Raw genomic sequence first — 17,677 nt, 5'->3', positions numbered from 1 at the left:
AAAGGACAAATGAATACCCCCCCCCCCCCCCACTGCACTTCTTATTCCCCCCATATTGGAAACACACAAACGAAATGTATGTATACGACTAAGAACTCCTCTTTTGATGCATTCATTCATGGATTGTCCTCCGTTGCTGTGCGAGGGGCAGCATAGCAACCGCACAACGCAACAGCTGTACAGAAAATAATTCAATAATACAGACAGATTTTTGCCTCCTAGCTTAATGGCTACTGCAATACAGGATGTGAATTGAAAGTATGTATGAATGTATGTATAAGACTAAGAACTATGAATGTATGTATAAGACTAAGAACTCCTCTTTTGATGCATTCATTCATGGATTGTCCTCCGTTGCTGTGCGAGGGGCAGCATAGCAACCGCACAACGCAACAGCTGTACAGAAAATAATTCAATAATACAGACAGATTTTTGCCTCCTAGCTTAATGGCTACTGCAATACAGGATGTGAATTGAAAGTATGTATGAATGTATGTATAAGACTAAGAACTATGAATGTATGTATAAGACTAAGAACTCCTCTTTTGATGCATTCATTCATGGATTGTCCTCCGTTGCTGTGCGAGGGGTAGCATAGCAACCGCACAACGCAACAGCTGTACAGAAAATAATTCAATAATACAGACAGATTTTTGCCTCCTAGCTTAATGGCTACTGCAATACAGGATGTGAATTGAAAGTGTTGAAAGTTATTCATAAATTTACATATTTAAAAAATCGTCAAATTAAAACTGTTCTAATCAAAATGGCTGATTTCCTGTTTGAATTCAGATATGGATCCGAGAGACTTTTTCATGTTATGCGTCATGATATGACATGTCCACTTAATTTTGCGTTGATCAGTGAAATGGGTGTTAAGGCCGATTTTTTTTTATACCATTCCAGGGGGCGCTACTGAGTGCATTTTCAACAAGCCAGGATACACTTGCCAAAACTGGTTTTTGGGCATGTTGAGGCCGCCAAAAGTTGGTTCATGTATCAGAAGACTAATAAACTTTATGACATTGGATCTATGCATGTATAATTTAATCAGGTTCCTCTCAGGGTCCCAAAGTGAGACCAGTTCTTGTTTTAGATCCTCACTAAGGTGAAGTCTCACAAGATCTGCAGTGGGTCACCGTATGTTGCCCACCGACTGCTTGAAGGACTCCCGTTTTCACACACACTACTTTACTACATATTGAGGACAAGCATGTGTGTTGCACACTTGGGCTTAATACCAAATGCTTTTCAATTCTCGCAGTAAAAGTGTTTCCATATACTGTAAAACGCCAAAACGGGATCCATCTTTTAACGAGCACAATTTGGAATACCTGCAATAATCCCCGCAGCTGTGACTTTTGTATACTTGTGCGCCAAAAGTGTGAAGAACGCACAGATTCTGGAAGATGTAGGCAGCTTATTTAAAAAAAATGGCAAAATGAAATGCCGCGTTAATTGTTGGATCGGGATATATCTGTGTAGCAACCATGTCATTAAATAAAATAAATAAAAAAATCTCCAGACAAGCTGTCTGTCACAACACTTGTTTGCCAGATTACATTCCTCTCCGCCGGGCCTATAAAACTTCCTTAAACACTCCAACTGTGCTGAAATATGCTCACTTTTAGGGGTAAAAAAAAAAATTGCTATCAAGGCAGACGGACAAGCCAATGGGCTGGCGAAGAGTTGAAAAAAGAGGAAGAAAGAGTTGGTCAAAGGAAGAGGAGGATGATGAGGAGGAAGGGGGCGGCGTCATGAAAGGAAAAGGTCATGAGTGGCAGCCTCGGTCACCTCACAAAGGGCCTTGACATCATCAGGTATTGAAGGGAGCGCAAAGGAGTTCTTTTTAAGGAGCAGGGGCCATAATTACGTTTGCACTAAAACATGCCTAAGTGGGAGGGGGTGGGGGTTGAATTAATACACCCTGCCTGCCTTGAGAAGAAAGAATTTAGCTGAATGTGAGTCCCACAAATACATTTTGACTCAATTTCTTTGACAATCGAAGAAAACACTTATCAATCACTTGATAGATTCTATATTTTATATATGTAGTAGGAGTTCAAGAGCCCTAGGTGGTACCCGATTAATGAAAACAATAATAATAAAAAATTAATAAACAAAATATTTGGACTCCCACAACCTTGCGCGGATTCTATTACTATTTACTATCCGTGGATAATGTTTCAATTGTTTAGGTTTCCAAAAATATATATAAGTTAATAATAATAATAAAATTAATAAGAATAATTATTACTTTTTATTAATTTTCCCAATGCATTTCAGTGGGGGTAAATGCATTGCATCCATATTTTCATTAATTGCGGGCCGGCACATATTTTGCCCATATTCAAAATGGTATTTTTGTCATACTCCTGGTTAGGAAGTTCATGGCCCAATGTGGCCCCCCCAGCACCGCTGATGAAAAATTATGGCCCCCTCCATCATTTAAGTTGCACATCCCTGCAATATATTTCCCCCCAATTCTATGGCTGTCATTTGAAAAAAAGAATAATAATTTAGGCTGCAAGCAATGACAGGGTCCTCACACTTAATGTGAAAATCATCACCAAATTTCGATGATATGCCCCTCCCACATTAATTGACCTAAACAAACAAAAAAAAAACGTTGCAATTTAGTCCTTCCGTGTTGCTCAGTGAAACTGGTGTTTAGGACTGAGTTTGTTTAACATCATGGTGCCCTACTGACTGAGTTTTGCAGCTATATACACACACAGTACATTCTCACCAGGATACAAATGCTTGCAAAGAATTTGTGTGTTCTCATTCTCAAGTATGATGAGGGCACCAAATTGTACAGAAAAAATCCAGGATCCATATCTTTATCCAGAACTATGTAAAAATTCTACCAAGTTTTGGGATGAAATTACTGGTAGTTGTAACTACCTCTCTCTCTTGCACACATTACACACACACTGTGCTTTGGGTAGGCATGCTGCGTTGGAAAGCAAGCATTATCAAAGTGAATCTACTCGGGAACACTTCTTCAACCAAAACAAAAAAAGCCAAGCGACAAGTGGAGTGAATCACTCTTTAGTTCTGCCTGTCAGAACCTCGTCCATTAACAACCGCTCCCGTCCACGGCTCGGGACATCCACGACAATGCTCCCACTGTTGGCTGCGCCACTTGTAGCGCGGCGGAGATAAACCGCCGCGAGATTACTGACTGAGAGGTTAAGCCGTGTTCTTACAGGCGAGGCGATATAAATCACACGCTTGTAGCGGGTTTGGTGATAGGAGGGTGACAAATTCACCAGTCGTATGATATTTGCGGCCTTCCGGGATGCTCCTCGACAGGCCGCAGCAGTCGCATCGGGTCGTCATTATCCCTGACAGGAACCCGCCGCGGTCGCGGAGCGCTCAGCCGGCAAATCCAATTAGCGTTCCCACGATGACAGCGCTTCGCCGGCGGGCCCCGCGCGTGAACGCACGCTGTAATATGATGTTATTATACACAAAAGATTCAATTTGTTTCCTGTGGGAGGCCTGTGTCAAGAACCGTACAGTGACACGCTAATTCCGAGATGACAGCCTATTCACTCGAATAAACGGGTGATTGTCATTTATAAACCCAGGTCACTGACTGTCGTGGAACTACTTATAATGGCCCCGATTGCATCGAGTAGTACCAAATTGCCAATCCGTTTTGGTATTGCGCCGTTGAAGCCTTTTTCTGGCACGGGTAGAACTAGGAAGAGTAAAAAAAATATTTAACTCACACTAGTATAACTCAAGTTTCTCTTCTGTGTTTTGATACGTCATATTTCAGCAGTGATACATTCTAATTAATTACTAACTCTCAGAAAAAGGCAAGGCAGCTTCAAAAAATTCTGTATTAAACGTAGGGTTTTTTGTTTTTACGCCTCAGTGTGAATGGTCCACTTTTTTCCACAAAGGAATGCAGTCTGAACCTTTTTACAAATGCGTCCAGCAGTTTGTTCAGCCTTCACACTTAAAACTACTCACGTCCCCTCCGACAAGCTAACATGTTCCCACTGCGAGCTAAACATTAGCTCAAGATCCACCCATGATTCCCCAATCGGACTGATGGATCGGCTATTTCCTGGCCTGGAGCCCGTGATCTATTTTATAGATGTTCTGCTGACATGGCCCGCCATCGACGGCTTCCTTGTTTTTATTTCTCCAAGGAGCGAGAACACCTGTCCGCTTTAATCCCCGCAGCCGTTCCCTCCCTGCAAGAATGCCGAACGGGGCTGCCGCGTGACATTGATGGAAACAAGACGGTATAGATTGACGTTTGGCAACTAAACACTCGCAGAGTGAGGCTTTTTTTTTTTTTTTTTTTTTTTTACCAACTGCTGCCATGTGACTCACACATCATAAACAAGGAGCACAGGGTGAATGGAATCATATTTTCATGAGTCATGCCACTTATGAATGGGGGTCATAGTGATGACACATGGAATTTTCCCAGAAGCTGAACTGGTCATCAACCAATAAACTGGAATACAGTAATATAGTGGCACCTTAAATGCTTCTGAGCAGTTGTTTTTTCTTCTATATGAACAACGGACTTCTATTTAGCTTATCTGTGATTGGTGTTGTGCATTTGAGTCCATCTGTTTGACGTGAAGGATCACCAAATAAAGATGTAGACTGCTATCTTGTTTGCTTGGCTGGACACCAAGCAACATTTAGAAGAAAAAAAAGTGAACTTTGTGTCTTTAATTTACATTGTAGTGCATTTAGGTTGATCTAATTGTGCTGTTTGACAAGAAGGAACACAGAGTAAAAATAAGCAGTGTTGCATTAGCTTCTGGCGCTAGCAAGTGTCATAACAGTTGGACAGCATTCCACTTCCTCTCTTTGATTTATTTTCATTGGTAGTACTAACCCTGAACAAATTTGAATATTATGTGATTTGAGTAGACCTGTATGTTGTGTTTGACACGCAGTTGTACTGGCTGTGTTTAAAGTCTTCTTGCATTAGCGAGTGTTTCAGTATGTCCCGCTTTTGAGTCTGACTGACACTTTGATTTGATTATTTTGTCAGCACTGTCATTTGTTTATAACTATTGTAGACTGCTACATTACCTTCTTAAGATAGAAGTTACAAGTGTTGCTTCAATTAAGCAATGTTTAGCAACATTATATTCTGTTTGGTTTTTATTTCACTACCACTGTATCGATAGTGCTTTAAGCTAAATTTTGCGCAGTTGTTCAATGACAAGGAGGAAGTAAAGTTGTAGACTGCATCATGCTATCCGCCAACACTTTAGCTGCCAAAAATCTCTGGCATTTTCAACACTTCATAGTACTCCACAACTGGTAAAAACAACATAGCCATTTGAGGACAGACTAGTTATATCTATCTGTGGGAGAAAAAAAAAAACTTGAACAAATTGGACTTAGAAGGTTGCAATGAAATCCGATGCCAGCGATGCTTGTCCTTATTGATCAAAAGGTGGAGTGTTTTGTGCATGCTATGTTTGAACATTTGATGTTATTGGTTGATTTCATCTCTTTTCATTAACAGCACCACATGACTCATTAATCACACACACAGTGTTGTTATTATTCTCTCTCTGGTATGACATCATTTCAGGAAGTGACCACCCCCCTCTTACGGCCCACCTCTCTCCCATTCAGAGAATGAATTCCCAGAGGTCAACCTTATTTGTCCCGGCGGGGCCTTGGGCAGCTATGAAACTATCTGCCAGCAAGGTTAAACTATAATACGCTACCTGGAATAAACAAGTCTTACAAGTCTAATTGAAGAGGAGCCAACCGGACTTGGTAAGGCCTCCATCTTTTTTTTTTTCTACTTAATGCAAATAATGAGTCAAGTTTGCTTAGCAATGAACGGATCAGTTCTTCATGGAAAACAATTTGGCCTTGAATGCACAATGTTTGTACCCATGGACTTTTATGAAAGGTCCCTTTTACAATTTTGCATGACCCCCCCCCCACACACACACCTCCCCTTCGCCTCGACAATCCACCCCCACCACCTAAGTGAGATAAGGAGTGTAATCAATATCTCAAAACACACACGCACAAAGCTGGAGATAGTGTGCCATTACAGTGGCCAAGTGAACATTTTCACATCATCAACAAAAATGTCCCGGCTGCTATCTGTGTTAAAGTTCACGTCTTCCATGGAAATGTCAGCTGTGTAACATGACTCAACCTATAAACCATGACTAACCTTTTTTTGCCAGCTTTGCCAGTGAGTGTATGCTGGTAAAAATGTAATTTCAGTATTTTAGAGGTCCCAAACATCTGTCCCACCACACACTTAACTCACCCAATAGCAGACCAGAACTGGAAAATTGGGGCAAAAAAAATCTATATATTATAGGAAGTCAGACATATTTTAATGACTTGAAAACTGTTGAATTATTTAATTCTAGGGTTTGTACTATGGCGAACTTCTACTCGGGAATTCGCCTGTAGTCTAAAATTTGCCTTGATTTTCAAGTGAACCAGCAATGCAAGGTTGTAGATAACCACAATATATTCTACCAGACATCTTTTAGTTTTACCTCCTGTATTTCAATAAAAGTAGATGAAAGCACAATGAGTGAGCTTGTTCTACTTTGTGGGAAATATGGAAAATGACAGTAGTCAGTAGTCACTGAGAACTTACAACACTGCTAAAGCCATAAATGAGTCAGACACGGAACTAAAGATATATCTTACTGAGCCATGCTGTAAAGAAACACAATATGGGCATACTGTACAATTCTATGATTTTTCAAATGACACTTTGAGACACTTTGCATTGCAATGTACCAAAGTACAGATGAATGGAGAGTTTTCCAAGATACTCAATTGGACAAGTACATTTCAACCTACTTTACATGTACACGACTTCAAAAGAGATTATTATGCAGCTGTGAGCTAGTTTGTCCAACACACAGCCTACTCACTCTCTCTACTGGTCACTTCTGTCCTCAAATCTACTTATAGATTTCCATTGCTGTGTGGCCTGAGATGGGTCAGGAGGTCAGGCCCTAGCATGGCATTGTGGGAGTGATTGTTCTCCAAAGGCCTTGGGTGTGGAATCCATCATCATTAATGCACCAGCCTGCTCTTGTTAACTGGCCGGCCAAACATGATGGAGAACGTACGTGGAAGGCCTTCTTGAATTGGGGATCAAATCCTTCATTTGGTCTCATAATTGGCCTAAATGGGATGAAGCCAGAGGGGTCTCGAGGTCAGCAGATCGCCAATTGGGGCCTGACGTGTGTTTGCTGATATTTTTTTAGTGAAAAGCATTCATTAATTAAGCATTGACCATCTGTCTAGTATGCTTTATGTGTTTAAAATTTGGTAGCAATTGGACAAAATCTAACAGAGAACTTTCAAGAATCTCTGGAAATGCTCAAAATGACCCTAAAATGGCCACTTCAAAACCAGCATGGCAGACTTCTTGACTCGTTTTAGTCATGACTTCCTGTGTTTTTTTTTGTGGGACTACTCATGACAGACTTGTCTACCGAGTTTCATGTTGCCAAGTTCAATATGCTTCAAGGGTTGGATTTTTAAAAAGGAAAAAAAAAGGGACAAGTAGGAGAGGAGGAGAGTTTTGTCCATGGAAAATGCCCCAAAATGGCAAATTATAGGGCCTCAGAATAAAAAAAATAAAAATAAAATACTTCAATCGGACCCTAAAGAAAGGCTATGAAATGAAATGGGTCATTTGTAAAAGAAAGACCACCTGCCATCCAACAAGGTCTAGATAGACCACCAGTACGACTGCCCAACAGCTGCGCATCTTCACATTTGACGACGTCAATTTAACTTATGCGTCTGTCGACATGTTTACTTAAAGACTGTGAACCTGCCAGAGATATTGTGACCCGCCACTAATATTAGCGTTCCTCTATCAACCCGGCCAATTAAAAGTGTCCACATGATATAGATGAGAGGAGCCAGCTGCTAAGGTTCCACCAAAAACCATGGTCCTAAAGCAAACAATCTCCCCATGCCACACTGTTTGATCCTTGTTGCAGTTTAACCTTTGAACCCAAATGGGAAGCTAGCTAATGAATTCCATATTTCCCAATGGCGGACAGCAGGATTGGCTGTTAGTGACCATCAATCAAGGGCGACAGAGCGGCATGGTCACAGGTTGAACCAAAGAACACACCCCTGTTTGACCCACCACACACATACACGTACATACATTGCTCATTGCCTGAAGGCGTAGACACAAAACTAAGTATAAACACCAAACTATGTATGATTTGCAGATGGGAAAAGGAGACATAAATACGGGAAAGTGTGATTAAAGCTTTGAACCTCTGAACTGTGTTGCTGACCACTCGCTAACTGTGTTGACCCCATTATTTTGTATGTGGAAGAAAATGTTTTGCAATCCAAACTGTGCCCCTGAACTACTTATGTTTGACCTTAGGGGTTCCACTGATTTTATGACGGTGTTCATCAGTCTGCCTTACATTAGCCAACTTTGCTTTTCATCTCTCCTTTCTACACAAAGTTTCCCATGAATTTCACTTCCTCTGTTGTAATTCAGGCACGAACTTCAGATTGCGCCTTTGATGAACACAAAGTTAACAACGAAAGAGGAAATAAGTCGGTGAAAGGTGACTAGTGGGTTCGTTGAGGTGGGAATGGCAGGTGTGTGCTTTCCCTCTGCAGTGGCACATGCCGAAAAAAAAAAAAAATTTCCGAAACTATTGCGGAAGATAAGGACCGTGTGAAAATCGATAGGGGAGCTCAGTTGCGACGCGCTGACTAAGTCTTGGAGGAGAGAGATGGAGCGGGGAAGGAGGCTTTTAAAGGACGCCCACAGGAGATAAACCAGCGTTCACATGGGAACAGCAGTCGCCCCTTTTCCTAAAGTCACCAAATCTTTTTGAGTTGAGTACTTTGAACAGTGGGAAAAAATAAAGAGGGGACCGGGGACGAGCGGCGTAATCTCCCCTCCTAAACCCTCGCCTATTTATCACGGAGGTAATGATAAGAATCTGATTTGGGGGGGAGAAAAAAGGTGAACCCTGAGATGGGTCACAGCCTCGCGCAGGGCGGTAACACGATCTGCGGCAGAGTGCTGATAACCCGGGACAATACAAGAGGGGGACGCCTGGCAGATAAATAAAACAAACAGGGCTATAAAAGTGGGAGGAGGGCGGTGGCTCGGGGGGTCCACACGTGGTGCCGGCAACATCAGTACTAAGAATAGGAGCACAATGATGGCTGGAGGAGGCGTAGGACTCAGAGGATGCTGGGGTGGAGATAAAGTCAAAGGGGATGATGACATTTTTGGAAGAGGCCTGCAAACAGTGGAACGAAATGACTGACACATTCAATGTCAGAGAACCTGTTCATCTATCACAGTATACAGTACAAGGTCTCCCATAAGGAATAAATGGAAATAAAATGTTCAGATTTCGATGACGATACAATAACAAATCGATATATCGCAGAGCCTTAGTCAGGCCGAACTTGACTAATGACAGAATGACGTTTACATGCAGTGAATATTCCCTTCGCTACACTAATATTGCTAATATTTGGGTTTTGAAAGACCCCTGGGTTACTCCTTTTCTATCTCAAATATTTGGTCATCTAAACGCGCATCGGGATACGTCTATTGAACGGGATATTGGTTTGTGTTCTGTACGGGCTCTATTCACAAAGGAACTTGGTCTTTTGAGTACTTGTATGTGCGGTAGCTATCTTACGTTGCCACTCGCTAAGCGAGCCCAACTTGAACACGTTGTTTTCTTTCTCTACGGTGAACATGCCACACAGATATTGTTAGATATTATTCACATTTAAATTCTTTATTTTCATATATTAACCATTGTTATACATTATTAACATCTTAATTCTTTATATTAACCATGTTGAAAGGTTTTATAGACGTGTAAAGCAAGTAGTGTTGAATTCAGTATAATTTGACCTTAAGCTGGGACATATTATTTGGTCTCTCTGTGGGAAAACACATTTGGTCCTTGAGAACAGAATCTGTTTCGAACACGCACCCCTGACTCTGTTTTCGCCATCGCTCATGGAAAAGTACCAAGAGAGTATGTTTTGTCTACAAATGAAAGAGAGGCGGTCGGTTTTAACTATAAGAAGCCATTTTACACGCGGAAGAGACACATTCGGCGCTCTGAATTCCACCTGTTAAGTGATGAATTGGAGACTGTCACGATGTCCAGAGATCTCTGTTAGATTGAAATCATTTTTGCAAAGGTGTTTTTTCTTACATTAAATCTGTCTTCAAGTTTTGGAACACGCAAAGAGGACAAATAATTTTATTCCTCTTTCAATATACACACACACATATATGTGTGCGTACTTTGTATGTAAATATGTGCCTCTGGTGCATTACACACTGGAAATACTCAAGAAGAGGTAAACAAAAATAGCGAAACATAATGACTTAGGAAAGAACCACACTTTTGGAGCAAGTAAGAAATATAGGGATATGTAGACCGGAGAAATTCTGTCCACATTTAAACGGGTTATCCTAACTATTTCAGAAACCGGAATTTTGACCTGATTATTGCTTGCATGTAAAAGTAGTCAGTGATGGAGGCATAAGGCAAAACATACACCTTACATATCATTTATTGTGTGTACTTTCTTAAGCAAAGTACGCATCTAAAGTCATAAGAATGTTCAAATGCTATTTATACAGTTAGCGGTTTTATGGTGGCAACAGTTTACCCCTTGAATTTCCATTACCTTCCGTTGCACCTTAAACTGAATTCTCATGAGAATGCATTGATACAACTTTGATGTTCCAGACGGCCCCCGAGGCTGCTGGTGGGCGTCTTAAGCCAACGTACTCGGACTACGTGAGGTCACTCGTTGACCGTCTGGGGCCCTCCGAGGAACAACAGCTCGAACCACTGGGAATCTTTGCTCTCTCGCCAGTGAGGTCATGTTTTCCCAAAAACATGTTCTCATGTTGCCGGGCACACACTATCAACATGCTTTGTGAAAATACGGCCAGGCAGACACAAGAGCATCCTGCGCCATCGGGAGCGCTAACAATGGACGAAAAACAAGCCGCTGATACTGTACGAGCTGGTCCCTCGGGGAGATAAAAAAGCTGACCCCCATGTGTGGCTTGTGTTCGCCTCCCACGTACAAGTGGATTAATGGCCGGAGCTGCTGTTCTGAGATGACTGATGACTTCAGAGCTTTGAAAGCTACCCCCCACCAACCTCTTGCTGTCACCTTGCTGTCTCCGGCGGGGTCACTGGACGGCGTCACCTCACTCTTACAGGAGATAAAGGTGACAAGATGATGTGTCGCAGGCCCCGCTGTCAATCGATGGATCATTAAAAGACAAAAGTACCTGCTGAGAATCACATTCCTTTACCGAAAAGGAGTTTTATTTATTTACTTTTTTCCTAATTTAATGGAACAACATGTACTGTTTTGGGCAGGAAGCATACCATTATATTGTTTCCTGCTCTGAACATACAGACACACCTGCCAGAATAATTTGTGGGAGCCAATGTCTCTAAAACACTATAATGTTCAGCTATGATTGACACCAGAAGAGAACTATTCAAATAACAATACAATTATTATTGTGGTTGCAGTTCACTCAGCAGCATGAAAAGGAGCTCTTCCTAATATTTTGACCCTCACTCATGCCGACTGTGATGACTCCGCTTGTTGGAGTCATCAAAACACATAATTATGACGCCAACCCGACATGCCTGCTCATGACTGTAAATATTTGTATGATGGTTTGGATGTGAATCATGCCAATCAGTCTGACAGATTTTTTGTTGGATGATTATATGAGACAGATGTTCTACTGAGCTTGTTGTACTGTTTATTTTGACTTATAGTGGACATTAGCTATGGACAACAGGGTGAACAAAATACAGACGAGAGCGGTTCATGTTGACCGGTTGTGAGGTTGTTCCTCAACCCTTGAGTGACTTTTATTCATTTATTCAATTATTTATTTTACTCTCTTCCTGTCATGATCTGAGCTGTCAGGCTGCGCTCAGTTGTTGTTTGTAGTTGTGTTGCAGCCAGTTGACCACAAGGGGCGCCAACGCGACTCACACAGCTGTTCATTCATGTAATCAGTCGCTGTTTTTAAGAGGCATTCCAACCAGTTACCGGTTGTCGGACGATTCACTTGCCACTTGCCAATTCCCAAGCCTAGTTTCGACTGTTTCTCGACCTCAATTCTCGTCTCGCTTTGTAGTACGATCTTGCCTTGCCGTTTTTTTAGTACAGTGATCTTTGTATTCTGCCTCTTGCCTTTTTGTGTAAGCACTTTAATTTGATCTCCTTGCTCTTTTGGTGCAAGCCTTTTAGTTAGAGTTACTTCTACGTTGTTGCGTGCGCTTTTTGTTGCCGTTTTTCCTCCTTGCCTTGCAAGCGATTTCTGTTTGGATTTTTTGTGTCTTGTGTGTAAATAAATATTGTAAACTTCTCTGCTGTCTGCGTTTTTGGGATCCACACTCGTATCATAAAACTTTCAAGTGTAAATATTACTCTAAAATTGAGTCTTTTTGGTCCCACTCTAAATAGAGTCAAATTTACTCTACAGAATTTACCGTGTACTTATTATCAAGGGTTTTCATGTTTTTATTGGGCAGTATCACGTGTTATAAAGCAATATGTCAGGACCGACGGAAGGTCCGTCAGAAATTTTCAATCTCTGATGGAATAAGTGCCGATGTACGCCATTTTCGGCCATCACCTGAACCGTCACTGACCCAAAAAACAAACTCAAGGAGCAGTTGGAGGAGAAGCAAGAGGAGGAGCTGTAATAGTATAATGTATAATATTGCTGGCGAATGACAAATGTTTATTGACGCACCCACCACTGCTTATATGACAATAAATGTTTGTAAAAAGAGATGTGAGATGTGACATGTTTTATTCCACCCTCTACATCCTGCAAAGAGTTTTATTGCATTCTCATATTGAAGGAGGGTGTTAAGATTTTTTTTACGCTTGTACGACAGTAGTTGACAACATTGAAACAAATCTATTGAAGAAAGCCCATCTTTCATACGGCATACATTCTCTGGAAAATTCAGCTTTTTATTAGGACAAAGTTCCCAGGGGCTGGCGAGGCAATAAAAAGTCAAGTAGATAAAAGAGAAGCAGGCGAGGATTAGGAAAGGGATGAAAGCTTTAAAGTTTTCCATATTATCTTGTGAAAAAACGTGTTCTCTGCTCGTTCCCATTACAGTTTTACCTTCATTACGCTGAAGGACACAAAGAACGTGCAAGCAAAGGGATCCTTTCCACGTTTTCAGCGTTGCGTTTGTGGTGAGAAAAAGGCAGTAAATTAGGGACGTTGCCGTGTGACTCACCCACACTCCCTCTCCTCCGTCCTCAAAAGCTTTACCCTCCTCCTTCCCTTTTGTGCGTGCCTAAGAAGAAACTCTCCGCAAGTCGTGCAGACTCATAAAAGCAGCGGCGCAGAGACGTCGACATATCTGAAGCTCGCAAAGATAAACACACTCAGGTATTCATTGCACATTTTATAGGCTGTCCAAAAAAAACAAAAACATTCTGTCCTCTTCAGACTTTTTTTTTTTTTTTTTTTTTAAACGTCAACTGCAGTGCTGCAGATCAATTAATGCAATAAAAAGTTTATTCTCATGCAGGGAGGCCTAAACTGTGGTGTGCCGCCCCTTGGGGTGGGCATCTACTGAAGCTATCAGTCAGTCAGTCAGTCAGTCTGCCTGCCTGCCTATCGTCACATTCTCTTTTTTTTTTTTTTTTTTTTTTTAAAGCATATCGAAGTGTACCAAGACCATACGACGCTCTGACAAAGCCATGTCAACCTAAAGGCTTCCCTGTTCACTACACCTTTTTAGTTTAAAATAATTAACTTTAACCTCCAGGATCCCTCACCGTACACAGGTAGTTTCAAACAACATGATGCTGTATTCTTTATTATGAATAGACTTGTAGCTGAAAATCAATAATGAATTGTTGACTTCTTATCTCGTAAATGTATTCTAAGTTTATTCTAGTAAAAAAAAAATATACTACTACTACTAATAATAATAATAATAATAGGCTTCACTGTTACAATACTTTTGGATGGGAGTGTGTGGCTGAAAAAAGTTAGAGAAAACTGCTCTAATGTAGAAATACAAGCAATAAATGTAGTCAGACACCCAGTCAGTTTTATTTTTTAAGAACCATCTGTGAATGTGCGCTCTCTCCGGGCTTTGTGCGCCACAGATGCTTCTTTTGTACCTCACTCCAAATCTTAATAAGCTGTTAAAATATTTGCCGAGACGGCTTTTCTTCATGTCTCTCCCTCTCTTTTTTATTAGTGTTATTATTATTTATACCTTTTCACGGGCAAAAAAATGGAGATGTCCACTAAATGTGATTGATTGGGCTTAAAAAAAAAGGCCATTATTGCCATTAAGCGCCACATGTCAGCTGCCGCTTTTGTGGCGGCTGTATTTCTAAGCTAACCAGTGATCCATGAGCGCAGGCGGGAGGAGGAGTGGGGTGGAGGAAGAATGTAACACCCTGAAAGAAAATGCCCATCTCTCTCTCTCTCGCTCTCTCTCTCTATGGATCTGTCACATGATTAAAAATACAGCTGCAGACACGAGCGTATAAGAGGCAAAGCCAGTCAAAGAAAGAAACGGGGGAAGAAAGGGGAAAAATAGGGGTGAGAAAGGCTGAATTATAGAAATCACTTCTTTCAGGCCATGGAGAAGGGGAATAAAAGGCATCTTGGGGGCCGCTGTATACAAACTTACTAGTGTGCACGTGTGAGTGGGGCACAAACCTGGCGGAATGTGAACGAGTCTTTATTAGCTACCACTTGCAGCTAATGTTAGCGGTCAACCAATCTATCTATGGGCTTAGTTTTAAAGAGTAAAGAGTAAAACACTTTAGCTAACGTTAGCGGTCAACCAATCTATCTATGGGCTTAGTTTTAAAGAGTAAACAGTAAAACACTTTAGCTAACGTTAGCGGTCAACCAATCTATCTATGGGCTTAGTTTTAAAGAGTAAACAGTAAAACACTTTAGCATAAATTTGTAATTCAAGGTTTTGTACTCTTTCTGATGCCGCCCAAAACACTCTTTGGGTTAAACCCCTTGTGATGTTGACGTCAGAGGTTCCGGATCCCCTTTGGGAATGGTTAACAGTTGATCAGCCAGTAATGGCTAGCTGCTAATTATACAGCGAGTCCTCGAGTTACGTCCGAGTTACGTTCCTACACTGGCGATGTAAGTTGGATTTCACCGTTAAAGTGGATATTAACATCAAAACACTTTGTACAGTAATTATAAAAAACATATTAGAGCCAGAGAGAGACAGAGAGTCTGCTACCATTAGCCACCAGCACTAGCCACAGTTTAATTGGCTAGAGGTTTTATTTACATTTAAACCAGCGAAGACCGGCCATAGATACAGTGGACTGCTAGTGTTAGCTGCCAGCGCTTCCCGCAGCTGAACTGGATAGCTATATTTACATTTCAAACTACTAAAATAAAGAAAGCTAACACTATAGTCTTTTGCACGCCTTTTGTTTAAAACCAACACACACTACCTTATCTTTGATAACAAGTGTGGAGCAGCTATAAAAAACAGCCTATGGAAAATGCTGGGAGCTAATAATAGTTACCCCAGCTAAAGATTGAGTTGACTGCTAAATTAGATGTTAGCACAAGCGACTGGGTAACTGGGATGCTACACTACACAGTCAACTGTTAGCTGCCTGCTACTAGCGCTGGCAGCTAACGTTAGAAGTCAATTGCATCTATCACTGGGCTGTAGTTGAAAACACTCAACGATGACATGTACAGCAAGTAGTCAGTAAAACCGCGGAAAGTGCCGATGGCTAACGTTAGTGATAGAACACCTCTAGCGCTTGGCTTCAGTTAGTGCATTTAAAGTTTGATATAGGCTAAATTAATAATGGTTTTGACTAAATTTGTGTGTATTTCTTTTGCTTGATGTCCAAATTGAACAATAACAGGTGGCGTTTGAAGACATTTAACATTTTCAATTTATATTTTTACTGTTTATGAATTTACTTAATTTACTTAACATATATTGGAATATAACTGTGTATTGTAATGAATATAACTGTGATGATGTTGTTGTGAAGTATATTGGAACTTTTTCACTCCCTGACAGCTGGTGAGATAGGAATGTGATGGGAGTAAAGTTCTCATGTAGATAACACTGTTGGGCTGAGGGAGTCTAGGTCTCATCGCATTACCTGTCTAATCATATATTTCCGGCTTGGACGGGGAACTGGAGTAAACATGTCAGTAAATCACTTGTCTGTCTATTATAATTACTAACCCTTTGTCCAGCCTCAGAGGAGGAGTATGCTTTTTTTCATCTATAAAGCGACTGTGTGTTTTCATATTGACACACTCGAGGCTTAACATCAAATTTCGAATGTAAGCATTTTCTCTTGTGTCTTTTAGAAGCTTCTAAAATAAACTCTTTGCAAAGAAGGCTTTTTCATCAGATCTCTTATCCAATTATTTGGAACACGCAAAGATTACACTTAATATAGTGATCAACTAATACCTTCACGTTCCAATTTTGCTGTAACAACTGAAATATGCCACATGAAGTCATAAAATACGAAAAAATTTAATCAAAGTAAAGATGATTTAGAGTCACGCTGACACATCTGTTAGGGTACAAAAACTACATTTCATCTGCAAAAGCTGTGCTCCTTGTCAAAATTAAAGTCGTAAAACCATCACGGAAGCGGCAATAAAAACTAGAGAGTCCTTGTCGCAATTTGCATATTAATCCAATGTTACACCCGCCTCATTAAAACTTTTACTGGACACAATCAAATTGAAAAACAGGAAATTGTGTCCTCTGCCAAGTGAGATGCACATCAAGTGTCACACAACAAATCAGTGGTGGATGTATGGCCAAACTGAGTCCGAAAATGAGCAAATAGAAAATTAAAAGGCTCACTGAGTAACTTTTGACCTCTAATACTGTATACATTTTAGCTATGTGCCTTTTTTTAATTAGGAACATTACATAATGCAACAACACTTCCGTGATGCTATATTTTAAAATAATGTTTTCCATTTTAAGAAAATAAAGTCAACAACAAGCCATTTTTTATATATTAAATTTCTAGAGACTTTGAGACGCTCATTCCAAAGCAGAAGATTTGGAAAAAAAACATGCCCCACAAAAAAAATACCTGCTATGTGTTTTGATGCAGCCATCCTTTGAGGCTTGGTGAGGAAGTCGTGGTCCACAGTAAGGTTTCATTTCATGCACAATGCTGACAGTTCCGGTCGTGTCATCTGTAAAATAATTTACATCAGCATTTATTGTCAAGAACGCGTTTATGTGCATTGCACAAAATTCGACCTCTGCATTTAAAGCCATCACGATGGCGAACAGTGGCAACGAATGTTAAAATCAATAAAGGATGGCTCTTTTTTAAATATATATATTAATTTTGTATTTATATGTTGACAAGAGATAATAAATGCGCCTTCTTCTTCCCCCCTCAGATTTGCTCAGGAATCAATAAACTATCACACTGATAAGCGGAATCGATAATTGCGTTAAGTATCTATAAAATCGTATTAATTTGCATCCTTTGTGCTCTGAATGGGCCATTGTCTGTCATTGGATGAATAATGGATGACCTGAAAATTCATTGGAGGTGTCCCCAGTTCAGCGTCTATTGA

General features: G+C 40.7%; 1 long non-coding RNA gene across 2 annotated transcripts in view; it reads right to left on the bottom strand.

Annotated features, from left to right (window-relative positions):
* The window catches only part of LOC144050876 (uncharacterized), a 174,038-nt gene that overhangs the window by 40,884 nt on the left and 115,477 nt on the right, over nucleotides 1-17,677 (bottom strand). For both annotated transcript variants that reach the window (XR_013293961.1, XR_013293960.1), the window contains exon 3: nucleotides 17,179-17,284. This is a non-coding gene — a long non-coding RNA (uncharacterized LOC144050876). The remainder of the gene's footprint in view (nucleotides 1-17,178; nucleotides 17,285-17,677) is intronic.

The sequence above is a fragment of the Vanacampus margaritifer genome, chromosome 4 (genome assembly GCF_051991255.1).
Source record: "Vanacampus margaritifer isolate UIUO_Vmar chromosome 4, RoL_Vmar_1.0, whole genome shotgun sequence".
NCBI classification, from domain to species: Eukaryota; Metazoa; Chordata; class Actinopteri; order Syngnathiformes; family Syngnathidae; genus Vanacampus; species Vanacampus margaritifer.
Note: the sequence above shows the minus strand (reverse complement) of the source record. Positions and strands in the feature narration are given on the sequence as shown.